The sequence below is a fragment of the Danio aesculapii genome, chromosome 24, assembly GCF_903798145.1.
Source record: "Danio aesculapii chromosome 24, fDanAes4.1, whole genome shotgun sequence".
Lineage (NCBI taxonomy): Eukaryota > Metazoa > Chordata > Actinopteri > Cypriniformes > Danionidae > Danio > Danio aesculapii.
In genome coordinates this window covers 28,825,104-28,844,810 of record NC_079458.1, presented here as the reverse complement: position 1 = coordinate 28,844,810, position 19,707 = coordinate 28,825,104, and the positions used below count along the sequence as shown (strand labels likewise).

Genomic DNA, 19,707 nt, shown 5'->3' with positions numbered 1-19,707 from the left:
TTTTTTGTTTTGAAAGTGGACAAAACTAAAGTTTAAACAATATGACGGTGATGATACTAAGCATGCATCCAGATAGTTTTTTGTATGAAGCAAAAAGGAGGGATGAGGAGCCAGGGAGTAATAAACCTAATTCTCTGCCATGTCAAGTCTAAGACAACAAATTCTATAAAACATCTTTTTTTGTATTTTATTGAATTGTCTATAGATTTTCATTCAAATAAAATGAACATTTATGCAAAAGATTTCTTAGCATCACTCCAGCTGTGTCTAAACATTGTTTTCCAGTTACATTTAAGACTATTTAGAATAATAATTGTATAATAACAAGAATTCTTTTATTTATAATAAATATTTATTTAAAAAAAATATAGTGTATGTGTGTATATATATATATTGATATATATATATCAAACTTGCCCCCGTGCAGAACATCAATAACACATAAAACATTAACCACCTACAACCATTAACAGCTCTCCTCCTGTAAAACAGGACAAACAACACCGCTGGTTGTACCCACATAAACACAAATGGTATGGTCGGACTTTCAGCGCGCGAACTCCCAAGGCTCCTCACGCTGAAGTCCGAATCCCCCTAGACAACAAACAGACAAACGAAAACACGCAGACAATAGGTGTGTGTAAGTATGCTCCATGTGAGATTGTAGGGGAGAGATGAAACTGTGGAGGAATGCCGGTGATATGACGTGTGCACTCATCAAAATCACCGCTGACAGAGAAGGAAGAGATGAAGGTAAGTGCGGAGTGTGTGTGTGTATATATTGGTGCGGCCGTCGGAGACGGAGGGGAGAAGTCTCACTTCTCCACAAGTACAGATACTGCTTTTTAGTACTTAAGTACAGTAGTGAAGTAGTTCTACTTAAATCACGTATAAAATGCTGCTCCTGCCAAGCCAAGGCATCCTTTTCGCTTTCAGAGCCTTTCACGAAGCTTCTGATAGAGTCATATAAGGGTTTCTCCAACTGTGTTTACAAAGAGAGAGAGAGAGAACGAAAAAGCTGGCTGCTTCTCCTGGTCCAGAGTGTGTGACACGCAGCGGCAGACGATCAAGCTGAGTTTCTCCCTTGCCTGGCGTTCTTTGCCTCCGGACCTTCACAGCTGTTTGTATTGTTGCAAGTTTCCTAAAGGAGAAACACAGTTGTGCTTTTTCAAGATATCGCTCCGACCGTGCAATTCTGGATGCGGTGGTTTCCTGTCCCCGGATGATGGGCAACAGCACTGCGTTGCATGTCTGGTGGTCCAGCAAGTTAATGCAGTGCTCGCAGGCTGTGCATGCCGTCACTGTGATAGTATGTGTGTTGCCCAGTTAAGTTGTAAAAAGGCAACCCACCCCAGTTGTCTCCCGCACTGCGTCTGGCACTCGGGCAGGTCTAAGGGTTTCAGTGGGAGTAAATCCGCCTCCCTTGGGCTCGCGGACCTCTCGTTCCTCCAAGCGTTCCATCCAAGCTTCGGGAGAAGTGATCCGTCCTCCTAGATGGTCGCTCTCTCACTTGATGACACCGAGGACCAGAGATCCACCGCTGCATCAGAGGGTGGGCTATCGTTGTCTGATGAAGATCCGGACCCGCTCCCTCCCTCTGGGGTGGTGAGTGCGGCGCCGAATCTAGAAGCAGACATGCTGGCCATGCTTTCCCGGGACCGACTAGATAGGTGTTACGTGGAGGATACTGGGAAGGCCAGACCCTCTAAGCTTTCCATCCCCTCCTTCCTGGAGGTGCACTGTAGGCTCACGCAGTCTAGGAGGGATCCGGCAGAGCAGCCAGGGGGTATGAGATGATCCCCCAGATTGAGCGTCAATCTATGTCCGCGTGGTGCCTCTTCCTGGCGGGGTCAACCTCATCAACTGTCCAAAGCGTGCAGGTTATCTGCCTCCTCTCAGAGCCAGAGCCTTCACAGCCACGAGCCAAGCTGCTTCCACCCTGCACGCTAGGGCCACCTACCAGCGCTACCAAGCACAGGCGCTGGCCCAGCTGCACGAGGGTGGTTCCAACCCAGGCTTGTTACACAAGCTCCGCACCACAACCGACTATGCTCTTTGGACCACTAAGTCTGCTGCGTGTGCCCTGTGAAGGACGATGGCCACATTACTGGTCCAGGAGTGCTACCTCGGCTAAACCTGGCAGATATGGGCGGGCCATCCGGAGAAGAGGGAACTTGCTCTTTGCCCGGCGGGGGGCCGGGCTCCACAGCGTCATATGACAACAGCATTTTTCAACACCTCCAAAACTTCAATGATGGAGCATTTTTCCCCTTCCCCCGGTGTCATAGACCAAACACTGCCAGTCTGGGATGCCATGCCTTCCAGTTCACAGGATCGGTGCACTTCACCAGTGGCTCACGGGGTGTGGGAGTACGGTCTCCCTTCTCTCACACTTCCGGCCCCTCCGGGGCTTGGGTGAGTCTCTAGCCTCCTGCTCCTCCACGGGACCCCAGCACGCCCCGGATCAGCCCTCCCACTCCGCGCTGCCCCATCACTGGTGCATCAGCGATCATGCCGATGAAGCTGCTTGCATGGGCTCTGCCTCTTGGTTAGCGCAGGCCAGCCCGTCGCAGGGTCTCATTCACATGATCAGACTCGGCTACGCGATTCAATTTGCGAAATGGCCTCCCTAATTCACGGGTGTGTATTCCACCAGGGCCATCCTCCTGGCGAAGGATGCAATCAAGCCCGTCCCCCCAGCCGAGATGAAGAGTGGGTTTTACAGCACGTACTTCATCGTACCCAAAAAGAGAGGTGGCCTACGGCCAATCCTGGATCTGCACGTTCTGAACCGCTGTTTTCACAAGCTGCCGTTCAGAATGCTTACACAGAAGCGCATCATCCAATGCATTCGTTCTCGGGATTGGTTTGCAACGATAGACCTGAAGGACACGTACTCCTCCCTTTCAGGCTCTCTCTGTCACCACGGGTTTTCAACAAGCTTGCTTAGGGGGCCTCGTCGGCATCCGCATACTCAATTATCTCGATGACTGGCTAATTTTAGCCCACTCGCGGGAACAATTAATTATGGACAGGGTGCTCCGGCACCTCGACCTATTGGGGCTTCAGGTCAACTGAGAAAAGACCAAACTTGCCCCCGTGCAGAACATCTCTTCTCGGGTTGGAGCTGGACTTGGTCACCATGACGGTGCGCCTCTCCGAAGAGTGATGCCCCTATCGAGCTGATGCTAATCTGTCTGAGAGAATTCAACAGGATATCTTTTCAAAACTTTTCAGAGGTTCTTGGGCCATATGGCATCTGCAGCCGCTGTCACGGCGCTCGGATTGCTCCATATGAGACCACTTCAGCACTGGCTTCACGACTGAGTCCCCAGATGCGCATGGCGAGTGGGTACACACTGAGTGACTGTCACTGCACTGAGTGCCCTTGAAGCTACCCCATGTTCCTACAGGCCGGAGTGCCTCTAGGATAGGCGTCCAGGCATGTTGTCACCTCGACAGATGCTTCCAACATGGACTGTGGGATCATGTGTTGCGGGCATGCAGCCGCAGGCCTGTGGAAAGGAATCCAGTTGCATTGGCATATCAATCACCTGGAGCTGTTGGCAGTGTTTCTCACTCAGCGGCGTCTTTCACCGATGGTGGAGGAGGAACACGTGCTGGTTAAGACAAACAGCACAGCGACAACGGCGTATATAAACTGCATGGGTGTATTCACTTTCGCAGCATGTCTAAGCTCGCTCGCTGTCTGCTCCTCTGAAGTCATTTGTGGCTAAATTCGCTGCGCGCCCTCTCATGGCAGCCTTTACATCCAAGAGAATGGAGACTCCACCCCGATCCCATACAGCTGATATGGGCGTGCTTCGGGGAAGGCCAGGTCAACATGTTTGCTTCCCCTGAAAACGCCCATTGCCAGAGGGCTCCCCCAGCACGGATGCACTGGCTCACAGCTAGCCTCGCGGCATGTGCAAATATGCGTTTCCCCCAGTGTGCCTGCTCGCACAGTTACTGTGCAAAGTCAGGGAGGATGAGGAGCAGATCTTGATAGTTGTGCCTCTCTGGCCCAACCGGACCTGGATATCAGAACTCTCCCTCCTCGCAACGGCCCCTCCCTGGCAGAGAGATAACCTCTTCTATCCATCTGGCACCCTCTCCCAGATCTTTGGAAATGCCACGTGTGGTCCCTATACGCAGCGAGGAAGACTTAGGTAACTTACTGATGGCGGTGTTTAATAACATCACTCAGGCTAGAGCACCCTCTATGAGACATGCCTATGCCCTGAAGTGGAGTCTATTCACTGAGTGGTGCGTTTCTCGCCGTGAAGACCTCCAAACTTGCCAGGTCAGTGTTGTGCTTTTTTCCTTTAGGATAGGTGGAGCACAGGCTGTCGCCCTCTACACTGAAAGTTTACATGGCTGTCATCTTTGCTCACCATGACGCGGTGGGTGGCAGCACTGTGGGAAGGCATAACCTCATCATCCAGTTCCTCAGAGGCACGAGGCGATTAAATCCACCCTGCCCCCTCTCATGCCCTCTTGGGATCTTGCTGTAGTGCTTACGAGCTTGCACGGACATCCATTCGAACCACTTGACTCAGTATCCCTGAGATTTCTGTCCCTGAAGACAGCTCTGCCGGTCGCATTGGCATTGATTAAGAGGGTCAAGACCTGGAGGTATTTTTGGTCAGTGACTCGTGCCTGGAATTCAGGCCGGCCTACTCTCACGTTGTCCTGAGACCCAGGCCTGGGCATGTGCCCAAGGTTCCTACCACACCGTTTAAGGACCAGGTAGTGAGCCTGCAAGCGCTGCCCGCAGAGGAGGCAGACCCAGCCTTTTCATTGCTGTGTCCTGTTCGCACTTTGCGAATTTATGTGGACCGCACTCAGAGCTTTAGATTCTCTGAGCAGCTCTTTGTCTGTTATGGTGGTCGGCAGAAGGGAAGTGCCATATCTAAACAGAGGTTGGCCCACTGGATAGTGGATGCCATCTCCCTCGCTTACCAGAGCCAGGGCGAGCCATGTCCCCACAGGGCTGAGAGCACACTCCCCTCTGAGCATCGCATCCTCTTGGGCGTTTGCATGCGGCACCTCTCTAACAGATATCTGTAGAGCTGCAGGCTAGGTGACACCTAACACATTTGCAAGATTTTACAATCTGTGAGTGGAGCCGGTTTCCTCAAGCGTGTTAGGAAACCCTGGTGATTGAGAAAATTCAGTTAAGGTGTTGTAACACGCTTGCTGCACCTTTCTCTCTAACACAAAGATTTGTGCGCTTTCTCGCTTGTCAGTTAAGTTCTAACAGATATCTGTAGAGCTGCGGGCTAGGTGACACCTAACAAATTTGCAAGATTTTACAATCTGCGAGTGGAGTCGGTTTCCTGAAGGATGTTAGGAAACCCTGGTGATTGAGGAAAATTTGGTTAAGGTGTTGTAACACACTTGCTGCGCCTTTCTCTCTAACACTAAGATTTGTGTGCTTTCTCGCTTGTCAGTTGAGTTCCCTACTTGGCCCCTAGCATCTGAATCAGTGGAGGAGTCAGGTGATGGCCCATTACATTGTTGGCATGCCTGCTAGTCAGTTCATTTTCTGGGTATAGGTGCCTGCTATGCGCGATCCCCACTGCCGATCCCATATGCTCATTCAGCCATGATGTAGTCCCCTCTCCAAGGCGGGCTTGTGTCTTCCCTCCCCGGTAACCATCTTTTCATATGAGTACTCCCTCTTCTCAGGGCTAGTCCATATGTCTTCTTGCCACCAGGTCTCCCCATTTGGGCAGCAGGTGGCCACCGCAGCATCCTGCCTATCGGGATTGCACTCTTTCCCTACGTACTGTGGTATTTAAAATTCCTAGAGTTTAACTAGGTGCATTTTAACAATTCCCTAAAAAATATATCTTCGTCTGTAAAACTTTTTAATAAGTGAGATAAGTAAGGGCCAGGGAACACATTGGAAGACTGCGCCTCTGGTGAGGCAGGTTCGCTCACGCTGATAGCTTGGCATAACCTCTCACCAGAGACATGATAGGGTTCAATCGTTGTGACATTTTCCATAGATTTCCCCATAGTGGAGGATTGAAGTTCCCCTCCCGATGGGGAATGCAACGGTTAAAGTAACCCTCGTTCCCCGAGGGGGAAGAGAAATGTTATGTTCCTTTGCCACTATGATTACCCTTAGCTGTTCGCTGTAAAAGGCTCTTTCAGCTAGAAAAGGATGCCTCGGCTTGACACGAGCAGCGATTTATACAAAATAAATTGAAAGTTATGCCAGCTGTGCACGCTGACACTGCCAAATCATTGGCATTTCATTGGCCTGTTTTTGTACTTTTTTTAGATGATTGGATTCTGATGAAATCCCCCATAGTGAAAGATTTCCACATAGCATTTCCGTTCCCTCTCTTGGGGAACGAGGGTTGCTTTAGTAACCGTTGAGTTTTTATCATTTTACATTCATCAATTCAATTTACAGAATATTTATGTTAAAAATACATTCCACAGTCTGTATTTTTCATCGAATACATTTAACCCCTTAAATCCCAAAACCCTCACTAGTGTCCTCATTACAGAGAAATGAACACTAAATCTGCGGTCACACTGGACTTTTCTCCCCATAGACTTCCATTCATACGCACACAAATGCGTCAAACCGGAAATGCAAGCTCGTGTGTCAAGTTTCGCAGATCGAAAATTTCTGTCCAGAGAGTTCATGTTTTGATCCTCGATTGGTCTCACGCAGTGAAGTGATGTGTGATTTCGCAGGTCAGAGTTTACAAAACTTGAACTTTGCAACGCAGTGAACTGTGAAACTTGATGCACAAACTTCCGGTCTGACGCATTCGCTTGCGAATGAATGGAAGTCTATGGAGAAAAAAGTCCAGTGCGACCGCAGCTTTAGGCAGTGATGAAGTTAATGAGATAATTAAGTGTCTAATTGAAGGAGGATTGAGAATTATTTATGAACAACTGTTAATAAGCCGAATCACTGAAGGAAAGGAAAACAAGACCAAATAACACAAATCACAGCCAAAACCAAAGATAAAATCAACTGAAAATAAAACTCTAAATAAAATAATAATTGATAAAAATGAAACAAGGAATTAATAACATACATAAATGAAACCACTGGACCTTCAGCAATCAATGACTATTTAACAGGTCTACATACACCATTTACAATGAGAAAGTTTAAACTATGGCAGAACTGAAAAACATACAGACATCAACATATTTAGTCTTTGAATCTCAACAATGGTGACAATCAAAAAAAAAAAAAAAAAACAACAACCCAGAACAATACAAACTAATCTACTGAAATATCACCCCCCCACCCCCCCAAAAAACAACATAAAATCAAGGCAAAGAAAGAAATTGTAGGAGCATGTAGCTGCATAATTTATTCATGCTGTCACGGATAATAAAGATACTGAGAATGATCCAAAAATGCAAGTAAAAGTTTATTTGACACAGTCAGAATAAACTAGACAGGACAGGGTAAATGAGTGAGTGAACAAGGGATATAGGGCTGTAGCAACCAGGAAACAGACAGACGAATCAAGCAGCACAGACAGACACACACGAGCAAATGCAACGAACTGACAAGGAAACATAGAAGCGTTGCCCAGATACAGACACGACAATGAACCTCAGCTGGCGAGCTAATCAAAACAGCTGAGTACTGTCATGACACGTGACCATAACAAATACACGTGGACAACCAAAACAAACCTACGTGACAAAAACAGACACTCCGGAAGGCGCACAAACCTACAACCGTGACAGTACCCCTCCTCTTAAGAGCACCTCCTGGTGCTCCCAGAAGAGCTTACCTGGCGATTGTAATCATCGATAAGAGAGTGATCCAATATGTCCCCAGCAGGAACCCAACTTCTCTCCTCTGGACCAAAACCTTCCCAGTCCACCAAGTACTGAAATCCTCGCCCCCTCCGTCTCAAATCCAGAATGCGCTTAACCGAATAAACAGTCTCCCCATCTACGAGAAGTCGGGGGGAGGGACCGGCATGGGTGGATTAATGACAGCATGAAAAACGGGCTTTAATTTGGAAACATGAAACACAGGATGTATTCTCCTGTACGCTGGAGGAAGTTTGAGGCGGACTGCCACCGGACTAATGATCTTGATGACAGTGAATGGGCCAATAAATTTAGGTGCAATTTATTACATACTGAACGCAAGGGAATATTCTTGGTTGAAAGCCACACTTTTTGACCGACGACGTAAATGGGAGGCTTAAACTGGTGGCAATCGGCTTTAGCCTTAGTGCGGGCACCCACTTGGAGGAGGGTCTGTCTGGCCCTGTTCCAAGTGTGTTGGCACCTCTGGGCAAAGGCGTGGGTGGAGGGGACCGCGACTTCGGATTCCAGACTGGGTAAAGCTGGTGGCTGGTAACCTAAACTACACTGAAATAGAGAGAGGCCCGTGGCTGACACTGGTAATGAGTTGTGTGCGTACTCCACCCATGGGAGCTGCTGACTCCAAGAGGTGGGATTCTGGGAAACCAAACAACGTAACATGCGCTCGAGATCTTGGTTGGCCCTCTCTGTTTGTCCATTACTCTGAGGATGGAAACCAGAAGAAAGACTTACAGTCGCCCCAATAAACGACAGAATTCTCTCCAAAATTTAGAGACAAACTGAGGCCCCTGTCAGAAACCAAGTCCGTCGGGAGGCCATGAATGCGAAAGACGTGATTTATGACAGCATCCGCTGTCTCTCTGGCTGAGGGTAATTTGGGCAGAGGAATAAAATGAGTAGCCTTCGAGAACCGGTCCACTAGGGTCAAAACAGCCATATTGCCACCAGATGGCGGGAGACCTGTGACAAAATCTAGCGAAATGTGCGACCAGGGTCTTGAAGGCACTGACAGGTGATGAAGGAGTCCAGCGGGAGGTCAATTAGAAATCTTAGAAACAGCACAAAAAGAACAGGCCAAATTGGCCAAAACTGACTGAAATTGCAAATAAAACGCCGGTAAAAATTGGCAAAGCCCAGAAATCTCTGCAGGGCCTTACGAGACTCAGGAATTGGCCAATTCACCACAGCCTGAATCTTCTCTGGATCCATGCGCACCCCCTCGACCGACACAATGTGTCCTAGAAAGGGAACAGACTGTGCATGGAACCTGCATTTCTCCGCCTTGACCAAAAGCCAATTGTCTAGCAGCCTCTGAAGAACTCGCCTGATGTGCTGCACATGTTCCTGGAGAGAACAGGAAAAAAACAGAATGTCATCCAGGTAGACATAAATAAACTGATCTATCATGTCTTGCAACACGTCATTTACAAGTGCTTGGAAAACTGTAGGAGCATTAGAAAGCCCAAAAGGGAGAACACAATATTCAAAATGCCCCCTAGGGGTATTAAATGCAGTCTTCCATTCATGACCCTTCTTAATGCGAACCAAATGATATGCGTTGCAGAGGTCTAATTTCGTGAAAAAAGAAGCCCCTTGCAGATGCTCGAACACTGAAGACATCAGCAGCAAAGGATATGTATTCTTCACCCTGATGTTGTTCAGCCCTCGATAATCTATGCATGGTCGAAGAGACCCGTCTTTCTTTTTCATGAAAAAGAACCCCGCCCCTGCCGGTGAAGAAGAAGGGCAAATGATCTTAACCGCTAGAGCAGTGTTTCCCAACCCTGTTCCTGAAGGCACACCAACAGTACACATTTTCAACCTCTCCCTAATCAAACACACCTGAATCAACTTATCATAACATCAGAAGAGACTCCAACACCTGAAGTTAATGGGTCAGAAAAGGGAGACAACCAAAATATGGACTGTTTGTGTGCCTCCAGGAACAGGGTTGGGAAACACTGCGCTAGAGAATCAGAAATGTATTTCTCCATGGCCTCCCTCTCAGGAATGGAAAGAGTATAACTTGCCTTTAGGCGAAGATGTACCTGGCAATAAGTCTATAGCACAGTCATAGAGACGATGAGGAGGCAGAGAAGCAGCTCGAGACTTACTGAACACTCTCTTCAGGTCGAGGTACTCACTGGGCTCGTTTCACAGATCCATGCGCTCCTCCTGAAACACAGAACAAGACACAGTAGAACGAGCAGATGAAAGACAAGACTCATGACAGTTTTCACACGAAAATATTGCTTTGAGACCCCAGTTGATATGAGGTTTATGGAGAACCAACCAAGGATGCCCTAAAACCACCGGTGTGTTAGAACAGTCTGTTAAAAAAATTATATGTGTTCAACATGATTTCCAGATGTAATAAGCTTTATGGGTTTAGTGGAGTGAGTGAAAGTGGGAAGAGAAATCCCGCTGAGGGTGCGTACTGCAATGGTTTGTGAATGGTTTGAGCAATAACCGGAAGTTTAAAACTGAGAGCAAAACTAGAGTCAATGAAAGTCCCCTCTGCCCCGGAATCAATAAAGGGATGGGTATTCTGGGTTCCGGAAACCCATGATAAAGTAGCGGGCAGTAATGTAGCCGCCGCAGAGGGTTTTTGCAGACTGATTTCACCCATCAGTAACCTCTTACCTACTGATGGGTGCTGTCTTTTACTGGACAAGAGACCACACGGTGTCCCGCGCCACCACAGTAAAGGCAGAGTCCCTTGTTTCTCCGTCGGCACTTCTACTGCATTGACAGGCAGTCCTCACCTGCATGGGTTCCGGGTCAACACTCCCCACTTCCGCCGCTGCAGCCAAAGCCAGAAGGTCAGAGACTGGATCCGAAAACCTCACTTGCTGCATGCGGTTCTCTCAACGAAGTAGTCTGGTGTCCACTCGGATAGCCAGATCCTGCAGTTCATCCAGAGTCTTAGGAAGATCCAGTGTGTAGATCTCGTCCTGAAGACGGTCTGACAAACCATGCAGGAACATGTCCCACTGCGCCTCCGTGTTCCAGCCGCATTCATTAGTCAAGGTCCGGAACTCGATCGAGTAATCCGCCACGCTCCGATTCCCCTGCCGGAGCTCGGCGAGGATTCAGGCGGCCTCTCTCCCGGAAGCGACCCAATGAAAAACTTTTTTGAGTTCTTTAGAGAACAGTTCAAAAGTAGCCAGCATGGCAGCTTTTGTTCCCAGGCTGTAGTCCCCCACAGAGCCGCCTTTCCCAAAAGGTGATAACGAAGGCAACCTTAGACTGCTCTGTGGAGAATAATGACGGTTGCAAGATTATATATAAGAAACACTTGGACAGGAAGGACCGGCATAAGTGAGGCTCTCCAAAATAACAGGTCAGGGGAGGAAGGCGAGGTTCAACAGAGCGTTTAGCAACCACTGGTGCTGGCAACACTTCTGGAGCTGGTGTGGCTTCAACTTGTGCCGCTCCAGTAACCAGCTGTTGGACCAGAGTGAGCAGAGAAACCTGGCCGACCAAAGTCTGAATGGCCTGAGCGATGGTAGCTAAAGCCTCATCCTGGCGATCAATCCTGGCATTGCTGAGTGAGACGAACTCTGTGATCTGTGACATACTTGCTGGATCCATAGTAAGGTCAGTTTGTTTTGTCACGGATAATAAAGATACTGAGAAGGATCCAAAAATGCAAGTAAAATTTTATTTGACACAGAATAAACTAGACAGGACAGGGTAAATGAGTGAGTGAACGAGGGATATAGGGCGGTAGCAACCGGGAAACAGACAGACGAATCAGGTCCAGCAGCCACTCCTCACAGTCCTGAGCACAGACAGACACACATGAGCAAACACAACGAACTGACAAGGAAACAGAGAAGCGTTGCCCAGATATAGACAAGATAATGAACCTCAGCTGGCGAGCTAATCAAAACAGCTGAGTACTGTCATGACATGTGACCATAACAAATACACGTGGACAAACAACACAAAACAAACCCACGTGACAAAACAGTCACTCCGGAAGGCGCACAAACCTGCAACCATGACACATGCTGCAATGCATGCTAGGAGTTTTGTACTATGCTGGCACCCAGCATGCATTGCGGCATGAATGAATTATGCAGCTTTGTTTTAATTTTAGCAACCATGGTTGAGGTTCATATTCTGATTCCTGATGTCTGTGTGTCTTAATGTGCTGCTAGAGCTCTCAAGGTTTTCTGCATGACACTAATCATTAATTAGTGTTATTTGCTTCCTAATTGCTTGTTGACCCTCCATGAAAAGCTGCAGTTTTGACCCAAACAGCATTAATATATTCAATTTTTGTTTATGAATTAACTTATAATATACCAGAAATTATATCTGTAAAATTAAGTACATACAGTGTAGTTTCTCGTTGCCTTTCTTGCTATAACTGATAAGTTTCAGAAACACAGTTATAACAGCCAGAGAAACATTGAGATAGAAAAGTAAAGGTTCAAGAGCCCAACTAAAGAAGCCTCTGATCTCCATGATGGTGAGGTCAAATTAAACATTTTCAATAAAAATAATATAAAGCTCTGTTAATTGTCAAATATTCTTTGCAGATGTGACAAAAATGAAGTCAAACTGTAATTAGTGAAGTTGGTAATGCTGTTTGTGCAGTTGTTTAATCCTCTGTTTTAATTTAGTTGGTTTGGTGTAATGTTGCTGTATAGTTTTACTTATTCTTTCCTTCAGTGATTGTTCTTGTGTCTGAATTCACTCATATGTGGTCATTCACTCTGTCTAGTGGACTAAACTAATTGAATAGTGAATGAGAGTGTATGGTGAGATTTCAAACACTCTGATTACTTTCTCGAAAACAAAGGTTAGATCTGTTACAGTTACTTTCCGTATATTGCACAGAAATGGGCTGTTAATCATTTAACAGATTTTCACTGTAGATTGTGCAGACTTTTACTGTTAAAATCAGGGACATTTTTTACAGTGTACACCCACGGCGCTTTACAAAAAATAATTTTAAATAAAAAATATAACTAAAATGTTTAACATGTTTTTATAGTTAATTTTAATAAATAATCTAAAAGGTGCTAATTAAATATAACAAAGATAAACACTTTACAGTTTTAAATATTTATTTTTGAGGAGCATCTGGGACAAAAAGTTTGAGAACCATGTTAAATTCAGTCAATATGCTGTATTTTAATGTTGTTAACTAATCCTTTCTGCAACTAAAAGCGACATAAAAGAGAATTAGCTATAGAAGATTTATACAAGTGCTTACCAGTTCTTTGTATAGTAGTGGTGCTATATAGCACTTTAACCCCCCAAAGAACCAAGAACCCCCAAAGAACCTTTACGGTGCTTGAAAGGTTTTTTACACAGTAAAAGTGCAGTATATAGCACCTAAACCACCTTAAAGACCTACTGAAGAACCACTGAAGAACCATATATATATATATATATAAATTAAGGCAGTTATATATATATTAATCAGTGTTTTTCATGTAATTATTTATGTATTTATTTATTATAATTTTTTTGATAATGCAACTGGATTCATTTGAGCTTGATTCCATAATATGAATTCATACATAGAGATACTAATGTGCATAATAACTAATTCAGGGCACTATATCAATATTAACTTAAAGACAGCGAAAATGCAATGATCCAACTAAAATGCATGAACAAGAAAAGTTGAGTGTAGCCAGGGGCACATAAAGGTCTCACCCTTTGACAAATTTGACATGCTTTTCCACCACCGTCTATTATATAATCAAATTTATGCCACACAAGGCTCAGAAACCTTTCCCATTTCATACTCCCTTCTAATCCCTGTCGATAAGACACAACTGGCATACCACTTTCATTATGCTGTCATTTCAGAACTGCTATGATATACCCCTCGGGATGCTATCAGTCAGTAAAATAATTAATGGAAGTGGATACAGTTTTTACGTTTATTATTTTTGGCAGCCAAAAAAACAACAACACCAACAACAACAACAAAAAAATCCCCACAAATATTCCATTCTGATCTCAAGGTTGCTTGAGGGGTAGAGAGCATGTCTGTTTTCTGACCAACACACTAATGGCTTATACTCACAGACACAAGATAACTAGCAGGAAGAAAGAGAGATACATCCAAATAATGCAGATGGGTATTGTGAAATGCTTAAACAAACAGCAAAGCATAAGTTAATGTATGAATAAAACTGCTGACCATCGTGAATGACAGGAACTTTGATGTGACATACTTAAAAATCTTTTAAGATACATAAAATCTTTTAAGTACAGTGATGTTAAATGATTGTTGCAGATTGATGTCCTGTGATAATTTATAAATGTATTTATTACTATATTCATATTGCTTTATTATCATTGTTGTTGTTATTATTATTGTTATTCTATTAGTTTAAATATTAGAAAAAAAAAATGTATTGTTACCAGGATTAGACAAGTCAAATTTCTTTTTAGTGCTTTATTTTATACAGATTGTTTCAAAGCAGTTCACAGGAAAACAAAATTCTATAATAAAAAAGTCATCAAATATGGCTACAGTTGTAGGGATGTTTGAAACATTTACAATAAAGATAATTGTTTTACCAGTTAATATTGTTTTGTGTGTGTACTTATTGACTGAATTCTCATAATTAACAAAAGCTGCTTCAGTGATGACAATGCAACATTTTGCTTAACCTTAATAATTACAAACTTCTTTAAAGTTTGTTGTCATTGATTTACATTTTTAAATAGTCTGAAGGACTGAACTAATTTGTTAATTTATATTTGGTAGTTAGAAAATTGCCCTAGTTAAATCCCCCTGAAAATCTATTGCAAGAGAGAAATATTGTGCCTTAATTAAAAAGTAAATTTCGGATCCTTCTGATGTTATCCAGAACCATTTAAGTTATTTATAGTTATTAATATAAACAACAAAATGTTTTAAACTCATTACAAAATATTTAAAAGTTCAAATTTGTAAATAAAAATTGTCCTTTATTGTTCACACTTGTCACTGGCCTATGGCTTAATCTTTTGGTAAGTTTCTTTATCTGTTAAACTTGCATATCAAAATCTGCAGAGTACCCAAAAGTGAATGGGTGTTTTTCCCGTACAGTGCACAGCGAAATCACTATTATTGTATTTACATAGTCCCAAGGTGTGCATTGTGTCAGTTCTATAGTCAAAAAGTCTTGTTTAATTGGTGTGAGATCATGGGCTCAAGTGGGGGTACCTGTACCCTATTCTTTCACTTTCTTTTACTTTGACACCACTGCAGTTTTTGATGTGTGCTTTGCCTCTTGGAAGCCAACTTTGGAATATGTTCTTGGGAGACCATTGGTTACTTGCCTGCAGGCAAAATCTCAATCCCGGGATCTGGCTCCTCTTTGATGGAGTGCTTTCGGGAGCAGCAAACCACCCCCAATCCCCACTCTGCTTTACCCCTCCTCTTGTTCTTCCTCTACTTCGTATCCCACATCCATCTATCTCAGAGATATTCACAAAGAGAACTGACTGACTGCCTACATCTCTATATCAGTTTCTCCATCTCCAGTAGAAGGGATGATTACGAGTTACAAATATGAAAAGGTGTCTTGTGTTACTCATGTCCAGACCAGACATATATCAGTCATCTGCTTTTAAACATGCAATTTTATTTAAATAAAAAGCACTTTTGGATTAAAACATATTTTAATATTTAAATAATAATAAATAAAAAAAACTTTAACTATATTATGTATTTTAGACAAAATTACCATTTAGTCTACACATTACAAAAAAAAAAAAAATGTTCAAGACATGCATCTATTGTATTAAAAGTGTTTTATTTTACTTCAACAAGCTCACATTCCTGCCCATAATTATGAGAACAACGTTAACATTAACAAATCAGAGCAAACATTACTACCTTGTATGAGTACTACCTTGTACCTAAGTCAGAATTATTAGCCACCCTGAATTATGAATTATTAGCCCCCCTGTTTATTTTTTTCCCCAATTTCTGTTTAATGGAGAGAAGATTATTTTAGCTTTGCCATGATGACAGTAAATAATATTTCACAAGATATTTTTTCAAGACACCTCTATACAGCTAAAGTGACATTTAAAGGCTTAACTACGTTAATTAGGTTGACTAGGCAGGACAGGGTAATTAGGCAAGTTATTGTATAATAATGGTTTGTTCTGTAGACTACCAAAAAAATATATAGATATATAGCTTAAAAGGGCTAATAATTTTGACCTTAAAATTGTTTTTAAAAAATTAAAAACTGCTTTTAGGTCAGCCAAAAATACACACACACACTATATATATATATATATATATATATATATATATATATATATATATATATATATATATATATATATATATATATATATATATAATGTAAATATAGGTTTTTACAATTACTTTTAAGTTTTTTTTTTTAACCTATTCTATTGGATCAACTTGGGTGAACACCTTGGTACTATACAGAGTATTCCAATGCACTTAACCACTAGGCTATTGGTGGTGACAAATGTATATAGTAACCCTTAAAATAGTTAATGTTGTTCTCGTAAGTATGGCCAGAATTGTAAGCTGGTTGAAGTAAAATAAAACTGGTTTAATACAATAGACGCATGTCTTGAAAATTTCTTAGAGATATACAAACAGTAATTGATTGTGATTGAATTATAAATAAAATATGTAATAAAAACTGAAACACCCTCTGTATTGCAACAATACAACTTTCTTTATTTCCACTAACTTGAAAGCAACAAAAGTATTTCACGATCAGAGTGCTTTAAAAGTGTTTTACAACACTTGTTGTATCCGGTTGTAAGTACATCAATAGAGGTAAAGTTGGTTTTATATTCGGATATTCAGACATTCTCCTTAATAATATAATTTCTGAAAAGTATTATTTGCAAATTCTAAATAGGGAAATCATATTAGTACAGCATTGTTCACAGTAAATTAGATAATGTTAATGTTGTTTAGAAGTCATACTTGCATGCAAATTCAGATCGAATATTCAAAGTAACATGGTAAACAATGCAGAGACTGCTAAATGAACGAATGTGCGAATATAAAACCAACTTTACCTCTATAATACATCATACCAAACGATTACTATAACCCCCAAAGCTTCTTACTGAATGTTTGCTACAACTTCACTATATACAGTATTTTAGCAAATTATGTGGTAGAAAATTTTGAAATTAAATTGTAACGGGTTTATGGTTTTTCCCATGAATTCGTTTTTTATATATATTAATTATGTAATAAAGTAACCTTTGAATGTTTGCTCGGATCGCTGTCACTCATGTTTATGTACAAAACAGAAAAAGAGAGGAAGCAGTAGCATGTATTAGCCTAAACATGCACGCCAATGTTTTTGTAAAGTAACCGTTTCAGACTGCACGTTTTCGGGAAGAATGCTGGGATAAGGCGAGGAGAGAGGGAGGGAAAAAAGGGGGCAGAAGGAAAAAGAGGGGAGGTAGTGTGTCTGCTTTCTGAAAGGGAGGAGTCAGAAACCGGGAGAGGGCAGCAGGAGCTACACACTTCAAATATTTTTTTTTCCGAGAATCCTAAATTACAGCCTTAACCACCATAAACATTTAGGAGTTTTACTTTCGCTGTACATTTGTGTATAGAATTATTGATATGTAGATTATGTGGTGCTGCGCTTCTCCTGCCAAACGCACACACATGTCAGAAGGGAAGACGGAGTAAGAAATAAAACAAAACAAAACAACAACAAAGTTCGCAGACAAATTTTTGGAGTTTAAAGTAAAGAGGCTAGTATTCTCTGCATCAAGCGTCTGAGCACGAGCGAGAAGGACGTCTGCGAAGAAAGGACAGAAAAGTTTCACAACAACGAGTAAGTGCAAGTAATGTGAACCTCTTTGGCTCCATGAAAGTTTTGCAAATCCAAGAAAAATGACAATTGTCACGATAAATGCGAAACTTTCTGTCCGTTTGAAACATTTGTTAGATCAAATAAAAAGCTAGAGAGTTTAATTGGCAGCGGTGAGCTGTTATTTAATTTTTTTTTTCATAAAAGCGAGTAAAGCAGAGCCGTTTGGCAAACTTCGGGCTCTTATTGTCAAATTTGCGGCCCCTATTGGCCTGTTAAAATGTTTGGAACGTGTCATGCTTGTCACATTGATAAATATCTGTAAATAATAAAATGCAGATTTCAGAGCAGTTTGACCTTGCGACAGTTTAAATATTTCCAGAAGCTTTTTAGTGGAAATAATCATAGGGGAAAGTTGTGTCTGTCTTATTTACATGCCTTTCCTTCAGAAAAAAAAATCGAATTATTCAACATGAAATCTTGCAAAACGAAACATAGGGAAACTTTCTTTTCAGTAAATAAATAATTAAACAATGGATTGAAAATAAAACATTTAAGTAACGTCGTTTAATAAACCATTTGCTAATGAAATGTAATGTAATATGTTTTAATTGAAAAATAAAAAATACGTTTATTTGCAGCAGTAATTTTATAAATAAAATCTACGTTTTACGGACTGAATTTAGTTTTATTTGACAATAGGTTTATTGCACTTTTTAATCCACGCTGATAACATAACTGTTGAGTAATTATGTTGAGTATCAACTTTAAGGTTTACTTCTTAACAAATTAAATTTTATCGTGATGATTGTGAAAGCAATTTAACCACGTGCAATTATACAGATTTGTACGTGTTTTTTTGTTTGTTTTTTTTGTCTTTGAAGGGATTAAAATGCAAGATTCATAGGCTGTGTTAAAATAGGCTGTTTTTATAACACCATTATCAGGCACTATTTTATTAGAGGAAATCTGCATTTGGATGAGGTGTAGGATATTATTTGCAAGTTATTGTGTCAAAGTCTACACTTGTTAGTTTTTTGTTTATATATATATATATATATATATATATATATATATATATATATATATATATATATATATATATATATATATATATTGTTTTAACTTATTTAGCAATTTTAAACTCTTCACACAAGGTGCCAAGAATTTTGCTCGGCGATGAGGCTTCAGTATATTTACAGTGCCGTCAAACCCCACACCTGCGCGCGATTAACTGACAACAATAGAATCTTAGATTTAAATAAGAAATTCACATTCTTTAAGCGTTCTGTCACAATTTAGATTATTGATTTATTTATTTATTGAACAATTTATTTTATTGATTGTTTCTAATCATTTTGTGCTGATTAACAACAATGAACAATGTTTTGTAACAGTTCTATTTTATTATAGCACATTTCATTTAATATGTAAAGTGTAGCACTCATTGGCATACGTTTTATATGAGGCATGCTTCTTTTACTTTAATTAATTTGTGTTTTAGGTTCTTTTCTTTACTCATTTTATTTTACTTTACTGTTCCTTCTGTAAGTATTTTACAGGAATAGAGAATCTGTATTTAAATTTGTATTATAGCTACTGTTTGACCCAGTAATTAATTAACTGAAATGTGAAAGTCAGGTGTGTAAATTGTCTCATGTTATTTAATGCAATATATAATTCGTTGTGTACTGTATAATTAATCCATTATTATATGGTTACTTGTGAATGTGCATGACATGAACAAATAGAATAAAAAGATAATAGGATCTATATTCTTGCTTACATATGAAATTTACCTGCATGTCATAAGATAAATTTCATGCATTTTTAACTGCTTTTAGTTAATGTTGTTGTATATTGAAATCACTTTGAATTTCTAAATGTGTTTTGCTTTATAAGACATCAGCCTCAGTGAGAGAGAGAAAAAAATCACATTATTATTATTATTATTATTATTATTATTATTATTATTGTTATATAACTTAATACCGTAGCAAAACAAAGAAGGTAGAATTTGTTCAAAATATATATTTTTTAATAATCTTTTTCCTGAAGTAAATTATATTAAATTAAATAT

General features: G+C 41.3%; 1 protein-coding gene across 1 annotated transcript in view; it reads left to right on the top strand.

Moving 5' to 3' along the window:
- The first annotated feature begins 17,318 nt into the window (after window positions 1-17,318).
- LOC130218719 (transcriptional activator GLI3-like) overlaps window positions 17,319-19,707 on the top strand; it is a 300,195-nt gene continuing 297,806 nt past the window's right edge. Inside the window, 1 exon segment of the mRNA XM_056450972.1 lies at window positions 17,319-17,651. The gene's annotated coding sequence lies outside the window, so the exon portion shown is untranslated.